General features: G+C 35.8%; 1 protein-coding gene across 1 annotated transcript in view; it reads right to left on the reverse strand.

Annotated features, from left to right (window-relative positions):
- CSMD1 (CUB and Sushi multiple domains 1) overlaps positions 1 to 13,829 on the reverse strand; it is a 1,284,461-nt gene that overhangs the window by 873,762 nt on the left and 396,870 nt on the right. The window lies entirely within an intron of this gene.

The raw sequence follows: 13,829 nt of genomic DNA on the forward strand, positions 1-13,829 counted from the left end.
CTGTGTGGAGTGATACCACCACAATGGCAAAGTTCAGAGGACTGACTGACAAGACAGAGCAATGTGTTAATTTCATGATTAGCACCAAGAATCTCTAAGTGAATGTACTTGCTAGCAATAAAGAAAATATGTGTATTTGTGACCAGTCCTCTAGGTACCTGTCTGATCTCCAGGATTATTTAGGAAGTGCTGAGTAAAAGCCAAGAAGTATTGACCTTTTTGTCAAATTGTCAAAATGAGTAGGTTTTGGTTTTGGTTTTCCTACAAATATAACCAATGCACAACTCTGGAGAGTTTTCTTCAAGAGAGTTGAAACAAGCTCTTGATTAAACAAGGACCCTAGTACCAGGTGGATCACATCTGCTCAGATATAGATACCCATCTTGATGAGTTGGTATATCAGTCTCTATTTTTACGAATGCTCTGAGCATCTGGAGGTTTTTCACAGCTCTTGGGTCTAAATACACATCTTTGACAAATGAATGTACGCATCCATCACCTGATCCCTGGTTTCCACAGACAAGCCTTCTAAAGATCAGTCGATTTGGAAGATTAGTGGACCAAGACTCTGGGGAACACTGTGCAGTACTTGTATTCCACAGTCTGAAAGACTATGTAAGTAAACTAAGATTACTGCATTTTTTCCTGTAAGTAATATAAACGTGTAACTGAAAGCATTATGTGCTGCCAGCAGAAAAAAACCCAAGATATTGGTATGGTTTGTGTGTGGCATAGCAGCACAAAGATGCTGTTAATGGCCATCTACTGTTCTTACAAGTTATTTTCAACAAGATGGCTTCGTAACTTCTCCCGTAGTTTGGAACCAATTGTTGGTAACAACCACGTTAGTAACAAAATAGCAATAAAGTACTGTAAAACAAAATTTTTTGGTTATTTTTTTTTCCTCCCACACATGGGCAAAGAATCTAGGGAATGTGAATGCTATGGTAGCAAGGTAGAGAGATAAAATTTACAGAAAAAGTTACTACTTTTTTTGTTTGTTTTCCACAGAGCACTTATTTAATTGATTATATGTCTGTAGTTCACACAAAACAATTAAAAGGAAATGTTTATCAGATTTAGGTTGCACTGAAAAGGTTTTACTTTTGCCCTTCACACAATAGCATTTGATTTACTAATTTGTGCGAATATAAATGGCATAATGATTAAAACGAGTGTTTCTCTCCTTTGTGACCCAGCTTTAATTATGGCTCATCTGGTTTTCAGTAACACTGCGAGGAAAAAGGGCATGTTCAGCAAACTGTTTCTAGGCAATGCTCATATGTGACATATTAGGGAGTTTCATCAGCTTGATACAATGATGTATTGTTTTTTTTTTTTTTCTCCCAAGTACCTAGGTTACTATCCATTATATTCATTAGTAACTTAGTATCTTCACTAAGTATTTATAGGGTTGCTTAAGTCACGTCTCTTCAAATCACCTTCTTCCGTTATTGCCTACTTGCCTGTCCAAACTACATTGTTTAAAATTCACAAAACCCCTAAAGCTCATTAAATCTAAAAATTAGTAGTTTTGGAAAGTACAATCCAAACCCATGAAATAAATAAGTAAAATGCTAAGGAAGTACTACATCTTTCTTCTTAAGCTGCCAACTTTAGGATGTTCATGCGTGCCGTTTAAATCAATCAGATTGCAGCATTTGCTGTCACTCTGGTACAAGCATTAAGTAGATAGCACTCTTAAGCAACTCAGCCTCTCTTCATTTTGAAGATCTGTTGCCGATTGCTAGGTTTGGGTGGTTTTTTTTCTCCTCATTTTATAGTTCCTCATTCTGCAAGACTGCTTTATTAGTTTATAACTAACACTAGCTTTATGGAATACTATGAACTGCACCTGAGACCCCATGTATTGTATACAAGCTGCTGTGTATTATTTAAATAAAGCTAAATGAGCTTTTAGTTTGTCATTTACTCTATCCTCCTAATGAGAATTCCAAATGCTCAGAGTTTTCTTTCAAAAGAATTTCAAAAGTGCCATTTTTCCTCCCATATAGAATTAACACTATTTTAATACAGAATATTGAGATTTCCCATAGAATACTTGTTTTCTTTACCAGCTTTATAAGCAATCTGTGTTGTGACTTCACAACAGTCAATAAACATCCATTATTTAGGACTCCTTTAAACACTAAAAAATGGGTATGATACATGATGAGTTTTCTAGTTGCTAATGTTTGAAAACTTTATGGAGCTATACTTGTACTATGAGTGCAAAGACATCAAAGCTAGCTCTAAATAAATCAGCTTAAGTTTGAAAGCAATATTACAGTTTAGTTTGATGTGCTCCTTTGATCCCTTCCTCTTCCCAGTACTTTGCCGGCACTTTCTGAGCAGAGTTTGTGAGGTCAGGCTCAGAGCTGCACAAAAACCTCTGAGCCCAAGCAGGGTTTACTGGCTTAGTCCACGACTAGATTGGAGATTTCTGCACTGCACGCTACAGCACTATGGAGACATTCCGCTATTATCTTCTATATCTTCTAAACATTGGAGATTAATTGCAGCTGTGGTAGGTGAACAGAAGGAGTCATGTGATACTAATTTGATTTCTTTTTTGATGTGCTATGCGGTTTTGTGTTATTCACAGACTATAACAACATTATGTTAATGGAGACAATTTATATACGCATAGCAAACACTGAGGTGTTTGTGGAAATAATCATATTGTTCACTGAAATACATTTTTACACATCAAGTTTCTATACACATTTATTAGTATGCTAGCTTTGTCCACTGCAGTTCTTCTGTGTCCATTTCCTCAGCTGAAGCTTACCAAGAATTAACCACAAAATATAACTTATTTTTTCCTGTCCACAGGAAAGCAGAAACTCCCTACAGAGCAAAAAGACAAGGTAGCTCTCCAAATATCATTCATAAATTCAGGGGAAAATAGCAATCTATAAGTAACCTACCATGGGCTTATTTCATGCTACCTATTTGTTCACCTATTTTTTTCCCCTCCTCTCCTCTATATTGTCTCCTAGATTGTGAGGAAAGTACAAGACCAGCGAATTCTGCTCATGTGTAATTCCTGTGTAACTGGTTAGCTGAACATCAACCTCGCAGAAACAGTGATTCAGTTTGTTAGCACTGCCATTTCCTTCTGTCACATGCATAATTTTGCTAAAAATGTGCTGCCCTAACGCTTGGTGAACAATATCAGATTAATGATTGTGATAACTCTAGAAGTGAATGCTGGTTTGTTTGCCTGTGTTCACTGTAGAGTTTTGTTGTATACCAAGGCCAAACCTGGTCCACATTGGGTTAAATCTCTCTCGTGTACATCTTCGTGCCAGTACCTGAGCTACTGTCAGAAGAACTGTAGAATTCTGTACAATCTGTTGCTGTTAGTATTATTTGTAACAAAAGTATTTTCAAAAAGATAGAAATTGAGTTGTTTTTTTTTCCTTCTGTGCCTTGTTCTATGCCTATAAATTTAAAATAAATAAAAATATATTTATTTTGCTGTTCATTCAATATTGTATTTTATCCTTAAGCAAGTTTTCACTTGTAGAAACAGGGGTAAGGAAATACAATTTAGGATCTATGTTTTTAGAGTAATGGCAACCATTCTTTATAATTGTTATAGTCCAGAAGAAAAAACAGTTTTGTCCTATCTTGTAAAGTTTTATATCCTTGAAATATATTTTTGTTCCGTACTGGAACAGAAATGAAAAAAACCCACCTTATTTCAAGACGTTTCATGTGGCAGGTGATTTCCCAGAATAATCCAGTTTCAAGTGTAGGTTTTGAATAAAGACACTTAATTGGGATACAAAGAACAAATTCAATATTCTAATCCTTTTTTTTTTTTTCTGAGACTCCATCTCATCCCTTTTTCCTAATACACAAAAGCATACAAACATTCTGAAGTCTGTGATTGGAAAGTTAGTAAGTTTTATTAAAAAAAACATTCACTAGAGATTCAACTTCAAGAGTCATGAGTTTTAACAGAAAATTAGTCACAAAATACATGGAAAATTTTCTCAGATATAGCTTTTTGAAGGGGGTGCCTACATAAAGCACCTGCTGTTTTGCAAAACCTTTAAACGAAATCATGGCAATTTAGACCTCTGCTACTTCTAACAATGGAAATTGAGAAATATGCCCTTGTTGTTTCTCTATATATGCGATTGATAAAATTCAGCCCTCACTTGCCCACCCCTATTTTAGATTTTAAACTAGTAATCATTGTGGCTACAACTTCAGTTAGTAAGCTTAGCAGTTCTATGGCCTGTTTTCTGAGTTTGAGTTTGACTAGCATGATCTGACCATGTCCACTGTACTCCTCCTCATCCTCCAGGAGGAGATGGCGTCTGACAACATCTGTGGCAATAGCGCTGGGAATGAGCTAATTCTCACATTATGCAGAAGAAGCATTATGATCCAGTCAAGACTGCCAGAGCAGCTCCAACAATTCAAAGCTACAGATAACAGTTTGCCTACTTGGTTCTGAACTCCAGAATTTTCAATTTACAAGAGTAGAGACAGCCTTTGCCTCTGATTTCCAAAGTATTGCTAGGATTAATCAGTTAAGTTGTTTTGTTTTCTGATGAGTTCAGTTGCCAGATGCCTAACAATTACAAATCATTTGGCCAAAAAAGTATTAACTATGCATTTTTAAAAGTTTTTATTTCTGTCTTAGGAATCCTGAGTGTTCTTACTTTGTACATAGGTAGCTAGCCCTAGATGATGATATCTTGTCAAAGTGGCACACACTGAAATATATTTTGTAACAGATTATTTAAAGCTCTTGGCTTCATTATATTATTTTCCTTTACATTGTCTGTCCTACATTACAGTATGAGGAAGGATAAGGATCTTGCTCCCTCCTATTTCAATCTTTTCTGAAACTAAAATATCCTAATCATGCTGTCTCTTTACATGGAAGATCTTTTATGCTTCAAATTTTTGTTGCACTTTTTATCTTTCTTTTTTTTGATAATGTTTTTTGAGAGGAGCAGACAATCTGCAAGAAGTACTCCAGAAAAAAAGTACCATCAAGTTCTTATACTAGAACTATAACATTTTTAGTATTATTCTACGTCTTTCTCATGCATCTTAACATTGTTTTTGTTCTTTTGCTTGTTGATGAATTTTGAGTCGATGATTTGAAAAAGCAGTCAGTTGTGACAGATCTTTTTCCTTCAAGTTCATTGGTTCAGTAATAAGTATCTAATCAATAGTTTAAAATTTAATTTCAAACTTGCATTCCCTCCCAGTAGTCTGTGACAGCTTTCACTTGCCCTGGTATTGCCAGTTTTGCTTAGCTTTTAAGATTCCCCACTGGACTTCCCTGAACTCCAGTCACCACAATGATGTCCCCTACCATAGGTCTTGATATGCACCGCAACAATTAGACAGTGGCCTTGTTATGACCATTTCTTATCACTCTAGCAAGATAGGGGCTGACTGCTGTTTTTTCACTCCCCAATTTCTGCCATGTAGAGATATCAGAAATAATGCTGGACAGACAAAGCTACATTTTTCAGGTGGAGTTAATTTCCTGGAGCTGGTCAAATTGCAAACTGAAGAAAACAGTTGAAGAGAAAGTCGAGATTCTTCTGCCACTGTTCTCTAACCCAAGTGGTTTAATAGCATCATAAAAGTTTATACAAAACCTCAGATTTTATGTTGTCTAGTTTTAACATGCATACGTGGGCAATAGCACCTCCCTGCACTTCTGAAAAACAAGTGAATAACAATGCATGCATTGTCTTGTATTAAAGGTGTTTATTCCTTGAGAAGAATGGAATGATTTATATTATACATAAACAAATTTCCTAAAATAAAATGTTTTCTCCTTAGAAGTAGTAGGCACTTTAGAATCTACATCAACAAAAATGGGGAGGGAAAAAAGCTTTTTTTTTTGCTTTTTAAGATTTACATATTTGTGTAAAAGATTAAGTGAATACTCCCATCAGTTGAAAAATTATACTAAGTACTCTTTCACCAGTCTTTATTCAAAGGGTACAGCTGAAATAGCCCTCTTCAAAAACCAAACCAAACCAAGCTCTGAAACTCTAAAGCAATTACTAGGTTACTTATACCCATACTGAGAGTCACAGTTAATATCTAGAAATATGTCTGCTTTCCATCCCATTTCCAACACATGTGAGGGTACAAATTGTTGCACAAGTTTTCAGCATTGAGAGTTTTTATTATTCATTCATGATTTCTTCATGAACTCATAAAAATACATCTTGCAGGATGTTTTTCCAAGGCAGAATCAGCCACAACAATGCAATTTCTGATGGATAACTCATTTGATCTGTGTTCCACCAAGGTGAAAAATCCAGTTTCCTCATGCAATCCGTTCCAGAGCTGCTTTATCCTTACTGTTAGAAAGGTTTTTTCTGAAGACTAACCTGAAACTTTCTTGATGCAGTTTGAGTCCATTACTGCATCTCTTCTTCACTGTAAGAACAGTACACTTAATTCTTTTTAGTAACTGACTTGTGTATTTGAAAAAACTATTTTTATGACCCTTTCTTCCCTCATTCCCCCCTCAGTAGCTTTCCCTTTCCTGTTTTCTCTAAGGTAAAGTTCATCAGGTTTATGCAATAGGTATCAGAGAACAGAAACATCTTGCTAAATCTAAAATAGAAACATGTCCTTCTCGGTGGTTTATCAATACACTTAAATTTTAACATACAAAGATTGTAACATAAATCTAAAATGCATGCCTTTTGGTAATGCATTGACTATGACAAATTCATCAAAGCAAAAAAGCGCCCCCGGGAAACTTGCTAATAACATGGCACAATGTTATCTCCCCTGAGGAAAAGGAAAAAGGATGGGAGCCTTTTCCTCTAATTTAATTAAAAATGAAAACTTTCATTAAACTAGGATGTATCACACAGTATTTTAAGAAAAACAATCTCTGCTGTGTTCATGAATCACTATTGTGTATAAGAAAATTAAATAAGATAAAATTAAATGATAACAAATGGGTACTTCATGGAAGCACTGTGCCGTAAGTTTAAGGGTTTTTTCTTAAGGTAGAAATAAGCTCATCTGACTGTTTCAAGACTCTAAGGTCTGCTACCTTTGTTTTTCTGCAGGAATGAAAGGCAAAACAAATACAGAAATCACTACTAGATGAGAGATGAAAGGATAAAAAGCTTCATACTGCACATAAGTGGTACCTTTTCAGAAAATATAGATTATTTAGAGAGTCAATTACTGGTGTCTTCCACAGTTTATTTAGTCATATTATATGACTATATATATGACTGTATATATCTATACAACACCAGCTATATACAAACACTTACCTAAAGGTAAAACACTGTTTAAAACAAACACACAAAAAAACAACCACTATTTCATATATATGGTAAACTACTAGACTCTGAGCATTACATGAAGTTACTTTCTTTGTCAAAATAAATATATGCATTTCACAGACTGTAGACATTGGGTTGGGAAGGGACCTCAAGAAACACTCCAACCAGCTTTCTCTTTCTTCTAGCATATAACTCTATCTGGTAATATGCGATATCTGCATGTAACTCGCTGACAAAATATCTAGTCACTCTATGTCTAAGAAAGGCTAGAAGCTGGCCAGTCTGTATAATAAACTGAAGTTCTGCCACAATACTTCATCCCTTTCAGCTACCTACTTACTGCCACTCCTGTTAACACAGGTTACAAAAGCATGTGCACATTTCTTAGGAAAATGTTATCTTCAAACTTCTTTTTCTTTCAATTCAAACACAAAAAGTTTAATGATTAAAATCCATTATATTTTTAGAAACAAATTTTATTTACAGTTTCAGATTTTTATCTTTAAAATATCTACTCCAATATATCTAAAGCTTTTGTCTTAACTAATCAACATACTATGAAGATATGAACCATTACCCCACATTGTACATAGAGAAACTGAGGCACGAGAAAATAATGTGGCTTCACCAAAGTCATTACTGTAGTGAAATCAACATCCAGTTACCGTTTCTTCTGCGTTTTCTATAAGACTACACTTCACTTTCAGTTAAAACTAATCTTTACTCTTATCTTAAGAAGTTTTCAGCGGTGTCGCTTATAAGTCACCCTATACTTATAGATAATATATCCAATGTTCAGAAATGCAGCACTAAAAGTGAGGAATGGCAGTAACAGAAGATAAACATAAATCATTCAGCTACTTGCTTAAGTACTATCTATATTGTTCAGAATTTCATCAAGAGATTCCTTCTGTGTTTATGCAGTCACTAATAAATGTTCTCTTCCTAATTGCATATAAACTTTTAAACTTGCAGTACCTGAACAAACACTCCTGGAAAAACAACTCCTCCCTCCCCCGTAATAAGACTACTGCCTACTGTCACTCTCAAACACAATGTGAAAATAAGTGAAGCTCAGGAACAGAAACTGCTTCAGTACAATGCCAGTTCAGTGTAGGAGGTGCAGAATTATCCTGTAGCTAAAAAGAGGAGCTGTAAATTTGCCAGTCTTCTTAAAATGTAACACCATATGGTAGCAAAGAATTTGACAAGACAGTGTTGAAGTTAGTTTAGCAGCAAATCAGTGTATAAAATGTTACATACCTGAACATTTTTCAGTATTTATTTTTGACTAAGGGAGTTTTGCTCATTTCTCCTTCGTGTTTGCCTTCCCCTCCTCCCCCCTTCATCTTTTTCAATCTTCGGAGGGGCTCACAATTTCTACGCTCCAGTTTATACTAATTTCAGATCACACTGCATGCAAGACAGGCAGGGAAAAGTCAGGTTAAACGTCACAAGGAAAATCTGGTAGCATTTCAAATCTCTGCTTATGATTTCTAAGATAACCTGGATCCTATTTCACATCAGCATCAAAAATGAATTTCCATGAGTGCAACTATCCCTTCTGAGACAGTAAAGAATACAATCAACCTTCAGAGTATTTGCTGGCTGGGGCTACAATTTGAAATTGGTTAACATTCTGCTGACACTGCACGTAAAGAAACAGAGCTGAGCTCACTAAGTACTATTTATTCTACTCTCAACTAAAATGCAATAAAAAGTGGTTTTGTTACTGAAATAAGCCGGTAATGAACACATAGTGAGAAAACAGATTTCTTGACAAGAAAGCATTATTTTTAGAGTTAATTTTGTTAGTAGTATCACACTTTAAACAAAATATGAAGTGTAAGCCAGGGATGAGACATTTGTTTGTATAAAACGTTTTCTCTCATGAATTGCAAAGCTCCTTGGCCACAGACTCTTTTGTTGTATTTTGCTAGAAGTGTGATGATTAGATTCTGTTTAACAATACCATAGCAGTTTTCTACTACAAAAAGCAAAGTTATGTACTTTTATTGTTAAGTCTCCTGTAGCATGGTTAGAAGGCATGAGATATTCAATGGTCAATCCTTTATTGAAGGAATAATCCTTTCTCTGGTATTAACAATACTTTCCATATGAGAAGACTTTGGGAGTAGGACTCTCATAATATTGTCTATACAGATTGTTTGAACAGAGATCTAAAAAGCACCTAAGCACTTTAACTGGGAGCAACATAGGCTCTACATAATAATATAGAAGGGATTGTGTATTTTCACTTTTAAAAAGGGGCACCCTTCCACTCCTCTGTTTGAGCGATGCACCAGTTCCCAGAATAAAACTCTGGAAATACCCTTTTGCTGATCCCCACCCATTTGCATGTGGCACATTGCCAGTTGGTGCATAATAATTTACAGGGCACCTTGTGAGCAGGAACAGCTCAGATTCTCATACAGTTTCAGCACAGGCAGACTAGCAATCTATAACGGTGACTTTATAACCTCTTATCCTCCCTAAAAGATGTGCATTTATACTGTATCTGTGTCATAGAACTGTATTTCAAAACTCCTGAAGTCTTCTATCAGCCTCTTCCCTTTCAGAGAGGATAACCAAAGTCCCAGTTCTTTCCCCTCTCTCTGAAACTGCTTGGATCTCATGGTTACTGACACAGAACAAACATGCTTTGTCATCGTGCTTTCTAGATGCACGAACAGCACTCGATTCATTCACACCAACGATGCTCAATGCTCCTCCACTGGTGGCAAAGTATTCTCTGTGTTAACAGACTAAGGCTTCCGCAGGCCAAAACCTACTCACACACATTGCTGATCAATTGCCATGATCTCTACATGTAATCTTTTACTGTTGCTGCTTATGGAGCAGATGTGATAAAGTTTCAGAGGATTTCTTTCATTAGTCACTGTACATGCCTCCAGATACACCTTCATTAAAATTTATTTCTATTGCAAATATTTTGTGATGTTAATTAGCTTCCAGCAGAGGTTTTTCTGTTAGGCCTTGATTAGTAGTTTTATTTGCTCTGTATGTCACTCTAGATGTGCCATGTTATATCCCACAGTGGTCTTACCTGACAGAATTTTCTTTTCCCTCTCCCTGCTCCTTTTAAATTTTCTGACACTTGTCACCCCCTTTGAAACTAGCTGATCAAGTTTTTACGGTATTGTAGACAGCATTAGGCTTATGCCACACTGCTGAATTTACATGGAATGTGGCAGGTGTAAACTACAGACTCTTTTGAGAAACTTATCTATTGCTATTACACTTAATCTGAACCTGATGATAATAAAATGCAGGTTAATCTAGAAATAGAGAAGTTCCAAAACATGGACAGCTCTGGATGTGCTGTGTTTTTTGGACCACTGTATTTTCTTTACCATTTTGTCAATTAACATCAGTTAAAAAAAAAAAGTCAACTGTGAACAGCACTTTTAGTTCAGAATTGGTTATTTAACACCATAGGATTATTTTAGAAGTTTAAGATGAATTGTCAAGCCTCCTATAAAAATTTAGTATCAATAAAAATATGGTAGTATATGGCCTGGAGAGACTAGACCAACATATTTAGGATGTCTTTGAGGTGTCTCTTGAACTTTGAGGGGCTGGCCCAGTAAAGCTTTAGGATACAGTGCCCTATCTATTACAGCTATTGTAAAGGTTCGATAGCTTCAGATGAAACTCAAACTTGCTACATCTTCTGATCTCAGACTCAGATACTGGATGAACACAGCCTCTAGCACATTTCAATCCTGTTGTGAAATGTGGCCCATATCCTCACTTACAGGCAATGAGAGAAGTGCTGCACAGATGATATCCTTTACTCCCCACTGATTTAGTGCATCAAAAATTTTACTGGCATTGGGTAGAAAATTTCTGTTAGGATGTTTATTACTAGGATGGAGGAAGCAGAATTGGAAATGTATAGCATGCACAATGGACTGAGTGCAAAGAAGTAATATCCTCCTAACATAAACAGCTACTCCAGCTCTCACAGTCACACCTCTGTGCTACATCTATACTAGCAAACTAAACAAGGCTGGGCAAAGCTAAACACCTGCCTTGGTATATTGTCAATACTGTTAAATTGAGACCTGATTCCTAAAACAACTTTGGCCTATGCTGGGCAGCATTCTTAACAGCAGTTACGGAAATAACAGCTTGAGTTTTAGGGAATAAGGAAGAGTTTGGTCATGAGCGTGCAAGTCAAGCTGCACCACAACAGTCAAGGTCTGGGACAGAAAATTGTCCCTGGCATGGTCTATTTACTAGTTCAGATGTAGCCTTAACAGTCTCACAGCACTGTACAGGAGGAGGTTCACAGGAAAAGAGTAAATATTGTAGTAAGTTACAGAATTTAATTAGCTATATGTTTTCAGCTATAAATATTTTTAATTATGAAGTGAATTTAGAATTAAGTCATATTTTATGTGAAATTTTCTTTTCCTATATTTTCAGCATAAAATTGTATATAGCAAAACAAGTTTGGAAGAACTTGCATGGTTTATTTTAAAGGAATTCATAGAACAAAGGTTATTTTTGATAACCACTTTCCCGGAGTACTGAGAAACAAAGGTTTTGAAAAAAATTGTTTTCCTAAAGTATTGGGTTGAGCGTCCTTTATTGTTCTACTACCTCATTGCTCTTGCCCCTGCAACAGTATTCCCAAGCTCCTTCTGCTGGTCCTTGGCCACTTTCTCCTATGATATCACTCGCTCCTGTGCTCAGTTGTTCATCTACACATGAAAGCAGGTAACATTTGCTGAGCCTGGCTGGGGAATATGGGTTTGTCAGCTGTCCAGTCAGTACAAAATCTCACGGGGCAGCTGTCTGCTGTCTCTCAGACTGCATCCCTTTCATTAATAGTGAACTGAAGGGTTCTTTGTTATTTTTGGTTTGTTTTTTGTTTTCACATAGTAGAAATGAGCTTGAAGATTGACTTTTAAAAGAACTTAATTCAGGGAGGTAAACTGGAAAAGAATACACACAGAAAAATCAATGAGTGACAGAAACTGACTCTCCAGAGTCTGAATCAATGTAAACAAACCCCCAAAACCAATCCATCCCAGCTGACAAAAAAAGGCCTGTAACATAAGAGCAGGTTCTCATCAGCTGCAATTATTTTCCCACAACAGCCTACAAAACAAGTAATTTTACACATGAAATCTTCTAGTATGCAAACAGTTTCAATGTATATTATCAAAAAGATGTGTTAATTATGATAAACAGGTAATATTTTAAGCAAAGCAAGACAAAGTAACATTGAGTACCATCAGCACTGAAATTGTTTTCAATACAAGTTGGATCATGCCACAGATGCTTATTATTTTAAAAAAATACTTTTAAACAGGATTTGATGTTGCTGCAGGAGTGGTATGATGTACAAGAGCAAAGTTTTATGTAACAGCAAGTGAAGTCCATGTATCTTCTACACACTAAATAGAAAGGGTCTTTTTAATAATACTTCACATTTATCAAGTCAAAAAAAGAAAACATTGTTTCTGAATAGCCAAAACATAACTAATAAAAATAAGAAAAATTGATATCCAAGTTCTGGATGAACAAAAATCCATTTAATTATTTTACATAAAGTAATGTTAATCTTTTCATAGTTGACAAAATAGTTCCAAAGATACTTTCTATTAGCTGCCAAGCAGAATACAGACACAACTGTAATATGTTAAAAATATATACCTTGAACATACGTATCTTAGCAAAGTTTTGCAGTATGTTAAGAAATATTAACAAATTTTGCTGTTGAGTTGGCATTTTTATACCTCAAATGAGTACTGAAGTTCAGAGAGGACACAATCTTGATTTTATTAAGTTTTGAGGATAACTATCCTCTGGTAAAGTCATCTCATACTGAGGGCATTTACTGGCTTGGAAGATCAACTCCCAAATGACTCACGCTGTGTACAGTCACACAGATCAACTCCCAGATGACAGTACTGTGTGCTATAAATAAGTGGTAGAGCTTAAAAGAAGGATTTCAAGATATGACAGCAGGCCTACTATTTTACTTGCCATCACAAATCTGTCCTCTGTCCTTCAGTGTATGGGGATGATTTCTGCTGCTACATACCTTGTCTTCTACAAGAAAGAAATCAGCAACTAACAGAACTTAACATCTTTATTTTATAGTGTACTATCTGATGCAAGCTCTAGCATAATACAAGATTCAGCTTGAGTTGGTACTTGGCCTTAACTGCACAGCCAGCCCTAATTGAGATAATTGTTCAGCAAATCTAAGTAGTGTAGTGAAGCAAATAATTAGGTGTCACAAATTGCTGTGCTAAACCATCTTTTTTCACCCTCAATAAGTAACGAGAAGTAACTCGGCCCAAGTCTTCCTCTCCTACATGAAACAGGAAAATGACAAATTATTTTATGCCTCCAGATTATATAACAATGCTTATTTTCTTTCCAAAACTTTTGAAACATGAAATTGTTTTTAAGGATAGAGGCTATGTCTTTGGAGCAGAACAATTTCCTCCAAAAGAGGTCAATACCTGAGCGAACATTTGA

This window comes from Aptenodytes patagonicus, chromosome 3 (genome assembly GCF_965638725.1).
Source record: "Aptenodytes patagonicus chromosome 3, bAptPat1.pri.cur, whole genome shotgun sequence".
Classification (NCBI taxonomy): domain Eukaryota; kingdom Metazoa; phylum Chordata; class Aves; order Sphenisciformes; family Spheniscidae; genus Aptenodytes; species Aptenodytes patagonicus.